Raw genomic sequence first — 15,101 nt, 5'->3', positions numbered from 1 at the left:
TGAAGCAGAAGAAAGACAAGCTGAGCTCCTGGAGATTCTCCAGCCGCTGAAGGCAGAGGAGAAAAGATCTGATTTTCCTTCTCTTATAAGATTTAAAGATGTTACACAGAGAAACGCTGTTCAGGTGGATCACCCGAGGCAAAAGGGTGATGACTTCATTCAGATTAGCCTGATCTATTTCCAGGTGATCAATGCACCCCAGATCCAGAAACTGCAGGATACTTTTGTGGGCCGACATTCTATCGATTTGCAAATCTCTGCAGCAGAGGTGCAAGGACCCAAAGTTCTGCTGAACTTTACTACAAAGGAAAGAGAGGAATTGCTGTGTTCTCAAGGTACTATTGAGGGAAATATCCACTAGTAATTCCATGGGTTCCTGTGCTAACTGATGCTCAGACCCTGAATTACCAATACCAAGGCACCTGACACTCTGCTGAGCTTCTTCTATCGTAAGGATAGAGTGCTGAGAGTAAATGCATGACTGAAAACAGAAAGGGAATGTGGTCCCAATCTCAGAGCATATAGTCTCACAGTACAGGTAACTCCTTAAATCTAGGATCCTCAGTTTGGGTCCCCTGTAAGGAAAGGAAGAGACAGAACACATGAGAGAAAGCAGATTTCAATATAACCCAGCAAGATCAATGATGAGAAGCAGGGACAGAACATTTTAACCCTGGTTTTCACTTCATTGCCATTCACCAAGAAGTTCTTTCCTCACCAAGGCAGCGTCTTTCATCCTTTCCCCACCCTCTCCTTCACCTCCGGTCTTTCCCTATCTCAATGTCCATGTTCCACTTCTGTGTAATCGCACTCAATTCCATTCAAAGTATTCTCAAACACCTCTATTCTATAATCAGCTATATAAGGTAATGGAGTCCTGAACGTGACCCCACGTGCTGACCGACAGCTCTGCAAATACTGCAGTATTTACCATTGGCTACTGTTGGGAGACGGTTACGTATTCCCCTGCCCCAGGCTACCGTATACCCTCCTGATGACTCCCTGTATCTCTACTGGTCATAGACTTACGAAGACGAAGAGTTCTGGGCAGGGAGGATCTGCAGACCATCAATCATGGCTTCCAAGATGTCATAGTATGCCTCTCGTGTGTTCAATGACCCAATATGGAGACAGCGAAAAGGCCAAGCCCTCACCATTGCCTTTACCATCATCTTATGTCCACCCAAGAAGGCAGCTTGGAACAATGGAACAAAGAGGTCTCTTGGAATTTCGTCCAGGGCATGGATAGCAGCAGGCTCATTATTCACAAGGCTCTTTGCAGCAAGCTCTAGGAGTGTGACTGTGGTCTTTTGGTCCATCTTCAAAAACCTGCTTCAGAATGGAGAATTTTTAGAAATTCTGAGAAGATATCTATAGTCACTTGTTTGCTTCCAGGATTAGCTATGGACAAAATACTTATTGAATAAGTATGTGGTGAATCATAGGGCCAACTCAAGTGACCTCTACTATAGTAATAGCATGAAAATGTACTTGTGTGTATATTTAATTATATATGTGTACACACACACGCACATGCGTGCACACACACACACACACACACTTACATGAGATAAATTTCCATTAGAAATCAGAGGTGCATTTGCAGAAGACAATGCTGACCACCTAGATGCCTTCCTCAGATTATTTCCTCCTGAGGAGCTTCAAGATGGCAGAAGAGTAAGATATGGAGATAACCTTACTACCCACAATTACATCAGAAATACATCTACATGTGTAACAACTCCCAGTGAACACCTTCTGAATGCTGGCAGAAGACCTCAGACCTCCTAAAAGGAAAAAAACTCCCCAAGGAATTTGGTTGGGTAAAAGAAAAAAGAAAAAACAGAGACAAAAGAATAGGGATGGGACCTACACCACTGGGAGGGATCTGTGAAGGAGGAAAGGTTTCCACACACTAGAAATACCCTTCGTGGGCGGAGACTGCTGGTGGCAAGGGTGGGAGCTTCGGATCCATGGAGGTAAGTGCAGCAACAGGGGTGCAGAGGGAAAAGCACCTCTGCTTTGGTGCCGACAGGCACTCACCAGCCACAGAGGATTTTCTGCTCACCTGCCGGGGTGAGTGGGGGCTGGGAGCTGAGGCTCGGACTTTGGGGTTTGGATACAAGGGAGAGGACTGGGGTGGGCTGTGTGAACAGAGCCTGAAGGGGGCGAGTGCACCACGGATAGCGGAAATGGAGTCTGGGAGAAAGTTTTGAGTTGCCGAAGAGACAAGAGACTTTTTTTGCCTCTTTGTTTTCTGGTGCATGAGGAGAGGGGTTAAGAGTGCTACTTAAAGGAGCTCCAGATAAGGGCATGAGGAAATAGTCAATCAAATCCAAGAAGCACAGAGAGTCCCATACAGGATAAATCCAATGAGAAACATGCCAAGACACATATTAAACAAACTCTCAAAAATTAAATACAGGGCTTCCCTCGTGGCGAAGTGGTTGAAGAGTGCGCCTACCAATGCAGGGGACATGGGTTTGTGCCCCGGTCTGGGAAGATCCCACATGCCACGGAAAGGCTAGGCCCGTGATCCATGGCTGCCCAGCCTGCGCGTCTGGAGCCTGTGCTCCACAATGGGAGAGGCCAAAACAATGAGAGGCCCATGTATCATGCAAAAAAAAATTAAATACAAAGAACAAATAGTAAAAGCAGCAAGGGAAAAATGACAAGTAACACATAAGGGAATCCCCATAAGGTAAACAGCTGATCTTCCAGCAGAAACTCTGCAAGCCAGAATGGAGTGGCAGGACATATTTAAAGTGATGTAAGAGTAAAACCTACAATCAAGATTATTCTACCCAGAAAGGATCTCATTCAGATTGGAAGGAGAAATTAAAATCTTTACAGATGAGCAAAAGCTAAGAGAATTCAGCACCACCAAACCAGCTTTACAACAAATGCTAAAGGAACTTCTCTAGGCAAGAAACACAACAGAAGGAAAAGACCTACAGTTAAAAACACCCAAAACAATTAACAAAATGGTAACAGTAACAAACATCGATAATTACCTTAAATGTAAATGGATTAAATGCTCCAAGCAAAAGATATAGATTGGCTAAATGGATACAAAAACAAGACCCATATATATGCTGTCTACAAGAGACCCAATTCAGAACTAGGGACACATACAGACTGAAAGTGAGGGGATGGAAAAAGATATTCCATGCATATGGAAATCAAAAGAAAGCTGCTGTAGCAATTCTCATATCAGACAAAATAGGCTTTTACAAGACTATTACCAGAGACAAAGATGGACACTAAATAATGATCAAGAAGGCATCAATCCAAGAAGAAGATATAACAATTGTAAATATTTACGCACCCAACATAGGAGCACCTCACTACAAAATGAAAATACTAACAGCCATTAAAGGGGAAATCAACAGTAACACAATTATAATAGGGGAATTTAACACGCCACTTTCACCAATGGACAGATCATCCAAAATGAAAATAAATAAGGAAACACAAGCTTTAAAAATACATTAAACAAGGTGGACTTAATTGATATTTATAGAATATTCCATCAAAAACAACAGAATACACATTCTTCTCAAGTGCTCATGGAATATTCTCCAGGATAGATCATATGTTGGGTCACAAATCGAGCCTTGATAAATTTAACAAAATTAAAATCTTATCAAGTATCTTTTCCAGCCACAATGCTATGAGACTAGATATCAATTATGGGAAAATATCTGTAAGAAATACAAACACATGGAGGCTAAACAATACACTAATAAATAACCAAGAGATCACTGAAGAAATCAAACAGGAAATCAAAAAATACCTAGAAAAAAATGACAATGGAAACATGACGACCCAAAACCTATGGGATGCAGAAAAAGCATTTCTAGGAGGGAAGTTTATAGAAATACAATCCTACCTCAAGAAACAAGAAACATCTCAAATAAACAAGCCAACCTTACACATAAAGCAATTAGAGAAAGAAGAACAAATAAACCCCACACTTAGCAGAAGGAAAGAAATCATAAAGATCAGATCAGAAATAAATGAAAAAGAAATGAAGGAAATGATAGCAAATATCAAGAAAATTAAAAGCTTGTCCTTTGAGAAGATAAACAAAATTGATAAACCATTAGTCAGACTCATCAAGAAAAAGAGGGAGAAGACTCATATCAACAGAATTAGAAATGAAAAAGGAGAAGTAACAACTGACACTGCAGAAATACAAAGGATCATCAGAGATTACTACAAGCAACTCTCTGCCAATAAAATGGACTACCTGGAAGAAATGGACAAATTCTTAGAAATGCACAACCATCCAAGACAGAACCAGGAAGAAATAGAAAATATGAATAGACCCATCACAAGCACTGAAATTGAAACTGTGATGAAAAATCTTCCAACAAACAAAAACCTAGGACCAGATGGCTTCACAGGTGAATTCTATCAAACATTTAGAGAAGATCTGGCACCTATCCTTCTCAAACTCTTCCAAAATAGAGTAGCAGGAGGAACACTACCACACGCATTCTATGAGGCCACCATCATTCTGATATCAAAACAGACAAAGATGTCACAAAGAAAGAAAACTACAGGCCAATATCACTGGTGAACATAGAACCAAAATTTCTCAACAAAATGCTAGCAAACAGAATCCAAGTGCACATTAAAAGAATCATACAGGGCTTCCCTGGTGGCGCAGTGGTTGGGAGTCTGCCTGCGGATGCAGGGGACATGGGTTCATGCCCCGGTCCGGGAAGATGCCACATGCCGCGGAGCAGCTGGGCCCGTGAGCCATGGCCGCTGAGCCTGCGCATCCAGAGCCTGTGCTCTGCAAAGGGACAGGCCACAGCAGTGAGAGGCCCGTGTACCACCCAAAAAAAAAAAAAAAAAAAACAAAAAGAATCATACATTATGACCAATTGGGTTTATCCCAGGAATGCAAGGATTGTTTGGTATATGCAAGTCAATCAACATGATACACCATATTAAAAAACTGAAGTAGATAAACCATATGATCATCTCAATAATGCAGAGAAAGCTTTTGACAAAATGCAACACCCATTTATGATAAAAACCCTCCAGAAAGTAGGCTTAGAGGGAACCTTCCTCAACATAATAAAGGCCATATATGACAAATCCACAGACAACATCGGCCTCAATGGTGAAAAACTGAAACCATTTCTACTAAGATCAGGGAGAACATAAGGTTGCCCACTCTCACCCCTATTTTTCAACATAATTTTGCAAGTTTTAGCCACAGCAATCAGAGAAGAAAAAGAAATAAATGGAATCCAAATTGGAAAAGAAGAAGTAAAGCTGTCACTGTTTGCAGATGACATGATACTATACATAGAGGATCTGAAAGAGGCTACCAGAAAACTACTACAGCTAATCAATGAATTTGGTAAAGTAGCAGAATACAAATTGAATGCACAGCAATCTGCTGCATTCTTATACACTAATGATTAAAAATCTCAAAGAGAAATTAAGGAAACACTCCCATTTTCCATTGCCACAAAAAGAATAATATATCTAGGAATAAACCTATCTAAGGAGACAAAAGACCTGTAAGTAGAAAATTATAAGAAACTGATGAAAGAAATTAAAGATGCTTCAAATAGATGGAGAGGGCTTCCATGGTGGTGCAGTGTTTGAGACTCTGCCTGCCGATGCAGGGGATATGGGTTTGTGCCCCATTCCGGGAGGTTCCCACATACCACGGAGTGGCTGGGCCCATGAGCTGTGGCTGATGGGCCCGTGCGTCCGGAGCCTGTGCTCCAGAACGGGAGAGGCCACAGCAGTGAGAGGCCCGCATACCACACACACAAAAAAATAGATGGAGAGATATACCATGTTCCTGGATTGCAAGAATCAACATTGTGAAAATGACTCTACCACCCAAAGCAATCTACAGATTCAATGCAATCCCTATCAAACTACCACTGGCATTTTTCACAGAACTAGAACCAAAAATTTCACAATTTGTATGGAAAAACAAAAGACCCTGAATAGCCAAAGCAATCTTGAGAAAGAAACAGAGCTGGAGGAATCAAGCTCCCTGACTTCAGACTATACTACAAAGCTACAGTAATCAAGACAGGATTTTACTGGAACAAAAAAAGAAATATAGATCAATGGAACAGGATAGAAAGCCCAGAGGTAAACCCATGCACATATGGTCACTATAATTCAATAAATGAGGAAAGAATATACAGTGAAGAAAAGAGAGCCTCTGCAATAAGTGGTGCTATGAAAACAGGACAGCTACAAGTAAAAGAATGAAATTAGAACACTCCCTAACACCATACACAAAAATAAACTCAAAATGGATTAAAGACCTAAAGGTAAGGCCAGACACCATCAAACTCTTAGACGAAAACAGAGGCAGAACACAGTATGACATAAATCACAGCAACATCCTTTTTGAATAACGTCCTAGAGAAATGGAAATAAAAACAAAAATAAACAAATGGAAATTAATGAAACATAAAAGCTTTTGCACAGCAAAGGAAACCATAAACAAGACGAAAAGACAACCCTCAGAATGCGAGAAAACACTTGCAAATGAAGCAACTGACAAAGCATTAATCTCCAAAGTATACAAGCAACTCATGCAGCTCAAGATCAAAAAAACAAACAACTCAATCCAAAAATGGGCAGAAGACCTAAAGAGACATTTCTCCAAAAATACATACAGATTGCCGGCAAACACATGAAAGAATGATCCACATCATTAATCATTAGAGAAATTCAAATCAAAACTGCAATGAGATATCATCTCACACCAGTCAGAATGGCCATCAACAAAAAATCTACAAACAGTTCATGCTGGGGAGGGTGTGGAGCAAAGGGAACCCTCTTGCACTGTTAGTGGGAATGTAAATTGATACAGCCACTACACAGCATGGAGTTTCCTTAAAAAACTAAAAATAGAATAACATGCGACCCAGCAATCCCACTACTGGGCATATACCCTGAGAAATCCATAATTCAAAAAGATTCATGTACCACAATGTTCAGCGCAGCTCTATTTACAATAGCCAGGACATGGAAGCAACCTAAGTGTCCATCAACAGATGAATGGATAAAGAAGATGTAGCACATATGTACAATGAAATATTACGCAGCCATAAAAGGAACAAAACTCAGTTATTTGTAGTGAGCTGGATGGACTTAGACACTGTCATACAGAGTGAAGTAAGTCAGAAAGAGAAAAATAAATACCATGTGCTAACACATGTATATTATATGGAATTTAAAAAAAAAGAAAAGAAAAAGGTCAGAAGAATCTAGGGGCAAGATGGGAACAAAGATGCAGACCTACTAGATACTGGACTTGAGGATACAGGAAGGGGGAAGGGTAAGCTGGGAGAAACTGAGATAGTGTCATGGACATATATACACTACCAAATGTACAATAGATCGCTATTGGGAAGCAGCTGCACAGCACAGGGGGATCAGCTCGTTGCTTTGTGACCACCTAGAGGGGTGGGATAGGGAGGGTGGGAGGGAGGGAGATGCAAAAGGGAAGAGGTATGGGGACATATGTGTATGTATAACTGATTCACTTTGTTATAAAGCAGAAAGTGACACACCATTGTAAAGCAATTATATGCTAATAAAGATGTTAAAAACAATATTTTCTCCCAAAAGGATACAAACCAATAAGAAGGGAAATGTACATCTACACAAAAGCTACACTCTCATCATTACTTTAAAATGGATAAGGCCAAAAATTCAAAAGAATTGTGAGTAAAGAAAGAAGTTCAGGTATCCTTGCATAAGATTCTTTACACTTCCATTACTAGGCTTTGTGGAAAACAAAAAGACAGACCAAGAAAAGCTACCAAGAGAGAGGAAAGAAGATGGAAAAGGGCTGAAAGCTGATCAAAAACTACAGCCGAATGACTAAGCCCAGAATAAATCTAAAAATACCAAAAAGGTGTCCTAGAATGTGTTAGCCCAGACTACAGGGAAGGCACTCCAAAATCAGAGCTTATGAAGGGACAAGGATGATTTAACGTGCAGTCATTGAAAGATATAACTCTTAGGGAACAATAAAGTCAAAGGGTTAGGGAGAAGCATCCGTTGGTGCTTGGGTAATGACGGAGAAAATAAACAAAAGGGGAAAATTAAGGATCTTGCAAGACATAAGAGAACGCAAAATCAGAGCACTCAGGACTTCTCCATTACCAAAACAAACAAACAAAATAAGAAGGATCTGGAGTTTGCTAAACTAACAAAAAAATCACATTATTTAATTAGGAATCTTGTCAAAAAAACAATATCATACAGATGAACAGAAAGAAGGGAATTACATACCAAACTTTGTAAAAAAAAATGAGGAAACAAAAGTGCATACATATTAAACAACCATGAAGGAGAACAAGACTGGAAGTCAACACTCCAAACAAAATAAAGTATACTCAAGCAAGCATTGGAGGATATGAAACCCACCTTAAAGAGAATATTTTTAAAAATCAAAACACAGAGATTGTCTAAAAAGAAAGGCTGAAGCAAAGATTTTATAACCAACTGGGGTGTACGTTAAATATCACAGCCTACAGAGTTTCCACTTGTAGAAACAGGAAATTTTGAAACCCTCAGCCCTTCCTAAGGAAGCTACTAGAGCAGGGGTCAGCAAACTGCCCCACTGAGCCAAATCCAGCCCACTGCTTGATTATGTAAATAAAGTTTTATTGGAACAAAGTCATGATCAATCATTTATGTATTGTCTATGAATGCTTTGGCACTTCAGTAGCAAAGTAGAGTACAGAGACAGCGACACTGTGACCCAGGAACTTACAATATTTCATATACATCTCTTTACAGAATATTTGCCAAGTAATGTAAAAGAGGAACTGGTATTGAGATCCCAATGCAAAGAGAAGGAAAACTTCACCAAAATACCTAAAGTTGAGTATTTTACATACAATAATAAAATTAAGGTGGAGGAAAGGGGAGAAGACTAATGTACAAAAGTTTTATGCAGTGAAAAAAAAATACAGACACTGTGCAACTAAAAATGAGAGAAGGGAGAGAAGTAGAAGAAAATAAAACAAACATTTTATCATAATGCAGTAGGTGAGTGTCAAATGATATTGGAGGAAAAAATGCATAGACCAGAGAGTAAAGTGTTAAGAAAACAGGTGGTTCAGGATGATTTTAAGAAAGCATTAAAGGTGACCAAAAACGTGTCTTAATGTTAAAAACCAAAACTCACAATGAAGACATAACCCTTAAGAATATATATGCACCAATAACAAACACCTTTATAAAGCAAAAATGCAAGCAGACATAGATAAAATAGTAATAATAACAGGAAAGAGTACCAGTAGGAGATTTAATACACCAAACACAGTCTAAGGCTGATCAAGTCATATAAAAAGAAAGAGAATGCTAATCAATAATGTTATATAGGGAATATATTCTTGTCTAAAATGGATCATAATTATCTCACAGACATTAGATAATTACTTTCTATAAAGTAGAAATAGTACAAACAATCCTCTGTAACCCCAATGAAATAAAAGTTAGTAACAAAAATTGAAAACAGAAAGGCCTTTCCACCTGAAAAAAATTTTGAAGCTTCTCTTAAAACATGTTAAACATAACAGGAGATGCAAACTGAAGTTGTAAAGAAATTTGTTAAAAGAATGACTATAGGGCTTCCCTGGTGGCACAGTGGTTGAGAGTCGGCCGGCTGATGCAGGGCATATGGGTTGGTGCCCCGGTCCGGGAGGATTCTGTGTGCTGCCGAGTGCCTGGGCCCGTGAGCCATGGCCGCTGAGCCTGCGCGTCCGGAGCCTGTGCTCCGCAATGGGAGAGGCCACAGCAGTGAGAGGCCTGCGTACCAAAAAAAAAAAAAAAAAAAAAAGAATGACTATGGAAAACTACATATTGGCATCTTTGGGATACATTTAGAGCGGTGATCTGAGGCAAATTCATACAGTACACACTTTTATGAGTAAAAATGGAAGAATGAAGATAAATGAATTAAAGTATGGCCTCAAAAAACGAAAAAAAATAAACAACTAGGTAAAAAAGAACAACTAAAGAAAGCAAAACATAAAAGCAGAAGTGAATGAGATACAAAATAGGAAAAGGACATCTTGTTTTTCAAAACTGACAAACCCCTAGTTGGCTTGATGAAAGAAGAAAGGGAGAGATCACACATACACAAAATAATAAATGACAAAAGAGAAATAATCACTGAAACAGAAAAAAGAAGAGATTATTTTGCCAACCTCTATGCAAATAAACTTGAAAATCTATATGACATACGTGACTTCCTAGATAAATACAGATTACCAAAATTCTGATTCTAGTGTTAGAAAGCTTAAATTAGGCAATTTTCATAGAAGAAATAAAGTTATTACAGCAACACCCCCAAGAAGCACCTTGCTCAGATGGTTTTACAGGTGAATCCTAGTAAACCATCAAAGATCAAATAGTACCAAAGGTCTATGAGTTATGTAAGAACATTAGAAAGGAAGGAAACTTCCTTAACTTCTTTTATGAAGCCAGTAGGATGCTAACAGGTAAAACGTAGATACCAAAATACTAAATACAATATTAGCAAACATCCAACAATACGTTTAGAAACTAATATACTGTGATCAAGTGCAATATATTCCATTGATACAAGGCTGGTGCTGTATTAGGAATCCCATTGATATCATTCACCATAGTAATATAATTAAGGACAAATATCATATAATTAAAACCACAGATGCCAAACAAATTCTTTGGGAAACTTCAACACTCATTCATGTTAAGAAAGGAAATCCTCAAGAAATGGGAAAGAGGGATGCATTCTTAACATGATAGAAGATATATAATTAATTGCTCTTGAAAGTATTTTATTTAGTGGGGGACTACCGGAGGTTTCCTAATAAGGTCAGGAACAAAAATGTATGCCCATTATATCATTCCTGTTCAATCTTCAACTACAAGCATTAGTCAGTTGAATAGAGAAATCAATTAGATTTATGAGAATGAATAACAAGAAGTAAAGCCACCTCTGTGTGCAGATGATATTACCGTACAACTGAAAAGCCCTACAGAAACAATGACAGATTAAGTAAAACAATAAGAGAAATAGGCACGGTAATAGGATATAAAGTTACATACAAAAGTCAATGTTCTTTGTGTAAACACACACACACACAGCTGGAGGACACTTTAGTATTGAAAATTCAATATACAATAGCAAAAACAAAGCTTAAATGCATAGAAATAAACTTAATGAGAGCATTTATGCAAAGAAAATTTTTAGAAACTCCTGAACGACATAGATGGAACTTGAATAAGCATAAAGATATTGGTCAATGTTCTTGGATAGAATAACTCAACATTAAAAAGATGTCGGTTCTCCCTAAACTAATGTATAAATTTAATATAATCTCAAAACTATCAGCAAATGTTTATATGGATTTAGATAAATGGATAATAAAATTAATATTTTTTTAAAAAAATCATGCAAGAATAGCAAGGATATAAGTGATAAAGAAAACCTATAAGTGGGGAGTAATGATACCAGACATTAAAGCATGCTATAAAGCCTCAGTAATTATAACACTGTGCTATTGGTACATGAGTAGACAAATAGTCCAGTGAAACAGAATAGAAAAACCAGAAAAAAAACAATAATATATAGAAATATCAGTATATGATGAAAGGGCATTGAAAATCTCTGAGGCAAAGAGGGACGTTCAATAAGTGATGCTGGAACAACTGAGACATTTGGGAAAAGAATCAATGTAGATCCATATCACACACCATACACAAAAATAAACTGTAAGTGGGTTAGGAATCTAAGCAAATGAAACCATAACAAAATCTTTAAGAAAATATGGCAGGACTCTGCTTTAACCTCAGCGTAGGGAAAGGCTTTCTAACTGTGACTCATTTTTCCAGAGACAATGAAAGAAAACAATGATCTATGTGACTACAAAGGATTTTTTTAATGTACGACAAACACATCATAACTAATTCAAAAGGAAGTTGACAAACTGAGATAAAGTATTTGCATCATGACTCACGGACAAATGAATAATAGTCCAAGTATATACACAACTCTGAAGTATTGAAGGATGAAAGGCTAATATTTCTACAGAAAAATGGGAAAATATATGAACAGAAAATTCACAAATATTTATATAAAACAGTCCTCAAAATAGAGTCAAACTTTCTCATAATTAGACAAATGCATACTGACAATGACGAGATATCATTTCTCACCTAGCACATCAATAAAGGTCACTAAAGTAGGGCAACGTGTTCAGTTAGTGAGTCTGGGGGGAAACAGTCACAGTAGCTATTGGGAGTGAAAACCAGTACAACCCTTCTAGAGAGAAATTTGGAAACACCTAACAGAACTACACATGCACTTAACTTTTGGCCCAACAATACTACTACTACTGCTGGGAATAAAACTTGAAGATACATTTCCACCAACACAAGAATACTTAAGCCTAAGGTTATTCACTACAGCATTGTTTGTAGCTGCACAATGTTGAAAACAAGTTAAATGCCCCTACGTATGTCAGCAGAGTCCAATGCAGCTGTAAAAAAAAAGAAACAAAAACAAAACCAAAAATCAATGAAGCCCTCTATGGCATAGACAATTTTTTTTATGGAATGCTGTTAACTGAAAAATGAAAAGTGTAAAGGAGCATTATAAAATGCCATCTTTCATTTAATAAACAGAGGAATATAAGAACACATATATGTATCAGTTCATTTGTGCAGAGTAAATACAGGAAAGATTAAACCAGAAACTGAAGAGATTGGTTATCTACAGGGTGAGTGTGGGAAATAAGTGGGGAATGGGAGGGGGTTAGAAGGCTTGAGGAAAGAGTGACACTTGTCTAATAGGTGTTTCTGTGCAGCCCTGACTCTTTGAATCACAGTAATATTTCACATACCCCAGAATTAAATAAAACATTAAAATCAACTAAGATGTGGGGAGGAGGCAAACTCAAATACAAACACCAACAAATTAACCTAACTATATTACAAATGAATGTCTTAACCACAGCTGACGAGGTGAGAAAGAAAATAGCTAAGCTAAGCAACTTCAGGAAATAGTACTTCTTTGATTGCATCCTCTGAGGTCTAAGACATAAAGAACTACATACAAACACAAGTTATCAAATCTCTTTCTAAAAGGTGTATTGGGTAGCATTTCTGCAACTACTTCATGTATATATCAGGAATGAACAAGTAAGTAAATATTGAAGATAAGGAGAGCAAGGTTGGACAAAGAAGTTACAAACAAGGCTACAATGCATTAAAATAAGATGTATCAGTATGAGCTCCTGGCTTTCAATATCTATACATACAGGTAGAGAAATTGAGAATTATCTGTAAGCACGAGTATGTACATACAATATATTTCCTTTATTTGTGGATGGAGAGGGAGGACTTAGCAGCAATGAAACCGCAATAGCAATGAACACACACTGAGATATTGGTTTCTAAATGTCATTTTCCAAAAGAAGGAAGCCTGGCTCTTTGCAGAAGTGTTTTGATTTCAGGGCCGTGGTGGGGAAACAAACACAAGATGAACAAGAATACCTTACAATGCCAGCAAGGAAGTACACAGAAAAGGATCAGGTCATGCTGAAAGAACACAGACCCCACCAAAAGGAGCTTGCAGTCACCAAAGCTAGAACAATTCAAGAAACTAAATAATGATATAATTTGATTATAAGTCACAATATAACATAGTTATTCATGATTCAATACAGACATAAATAATTTTATTAGTTATTTGACTCAATAATTTGAAATACATTTTATAAATCAATTTTTATAAACAACTTCAAAATTTATAAATAAATAAATGCGGGAGAAAAGACAGCTCTTCAGAATTCCAATGAACCAATGTAGTAGGAATAAGGAAATAGAAAGTCACCATTAAGTCATTATTGTTGTAGGCAACATCAACAGATGGATTTTAAAAGTCGTGAATAACAGTCTGAGAAGAAATAGGATATTTTCATAGTCTGAAAGTATTTCCTACACGATATTTATTATTTACAAATAGGAAAAAAGTACCATTACAATGGAGCAACACAGTTGTCCCTAACTTAATCAAGTGTGGTCAATGAATATCATCATTAGTACAACCTATGGACATCATGTACCCCCTCACCTGATGCTCCGAGAAGGGAACAGAATCGCTTTTGCAGCGCTGTGGTATAAGACCTAAAATTATGTTACACTGACATGTATGACGTGACATTTGGGGGGAAACCCAGAGGGTCTCAAATGGACTAACCACAAGTTCCCATTCCCCTTTTGTGCTCCCAGGAAGAAGCTCCTGTAGCCAAAGAACCAGCCTTATCATACGAACCAGCCACAGTGTCTGCTTACCCTGACTATGGGGTTTCAGTTCCCTACCAGCTCACAGAAGTATTCAAACAAGCCAATCACAACCTGCCATGTGAACCAAGGGTCACCTCGGCCTCTTGCTACTACAGACTGCCGCCGACAGCCCCTGCTTGTTCACTGTCTTCCAGAGAATGACTCCTGTGAGGCTCTACCTGTGCAGTAGTGTCCTCCTCCCAGGCTGTGAGTAAACGTTACTAATAAGTGGCTGTGGGTAGTATCTGGCCAGTGTCAGGTGTCCTGGGTTCAGCCACCCCCATAACACTAGGGTGGAAAATCCTCCATCACCACTGGGATGAAGGGGAGGAGAATAAAACAGGAATTATTGCCAAAAATGTGTAAGTTCAATCAAATCACAAGAACACATCAGACAAACCCAACTTGACAGACATTCTATAAAATACCTGACCAGTATCTTCAAAAGCATCAAGATTGGGAAAGACCCAAAAAGCTTATGGAACTGTGAGCCTGGAGGAGACTAAGGAGAAATGATGGCCAAATGCTATGTGGTATCCAGAATGGGATGCTGAAATAGAAAAATGAGATTACTGGGACAAATGGTGAAATTCAAATAAAGTGTGTAGATTAGTTAATAGTACTGCATCAATGTTAATTTCCTAATTTTGATAATTTTCAATGGCTATATAAGATGTTAATATTAGGGAAATCTGGGTGAAGGCTTTCTATACTATTTGCAAAGTTTTTGTGAACCTAAAACTATTTCAAAA

The sequence above is a fragment of the Kogia breviceps genome, chromosome X, assembly GCF_026419965.1.
Source record: "Kogia breviceps isolate mKogBre1 chromosome X, mKogBre1 haplotype 1, whole genome shotgun sequence".
Lineage (NCBI taxonomy): Eukaryota > Metazoa > Chordata > Mammalia > Artiodactyla > Physeteridae > Kogia > Kogia breviceps.
This window is presented reverse-complemented; position numbering follows the sequence as displayed.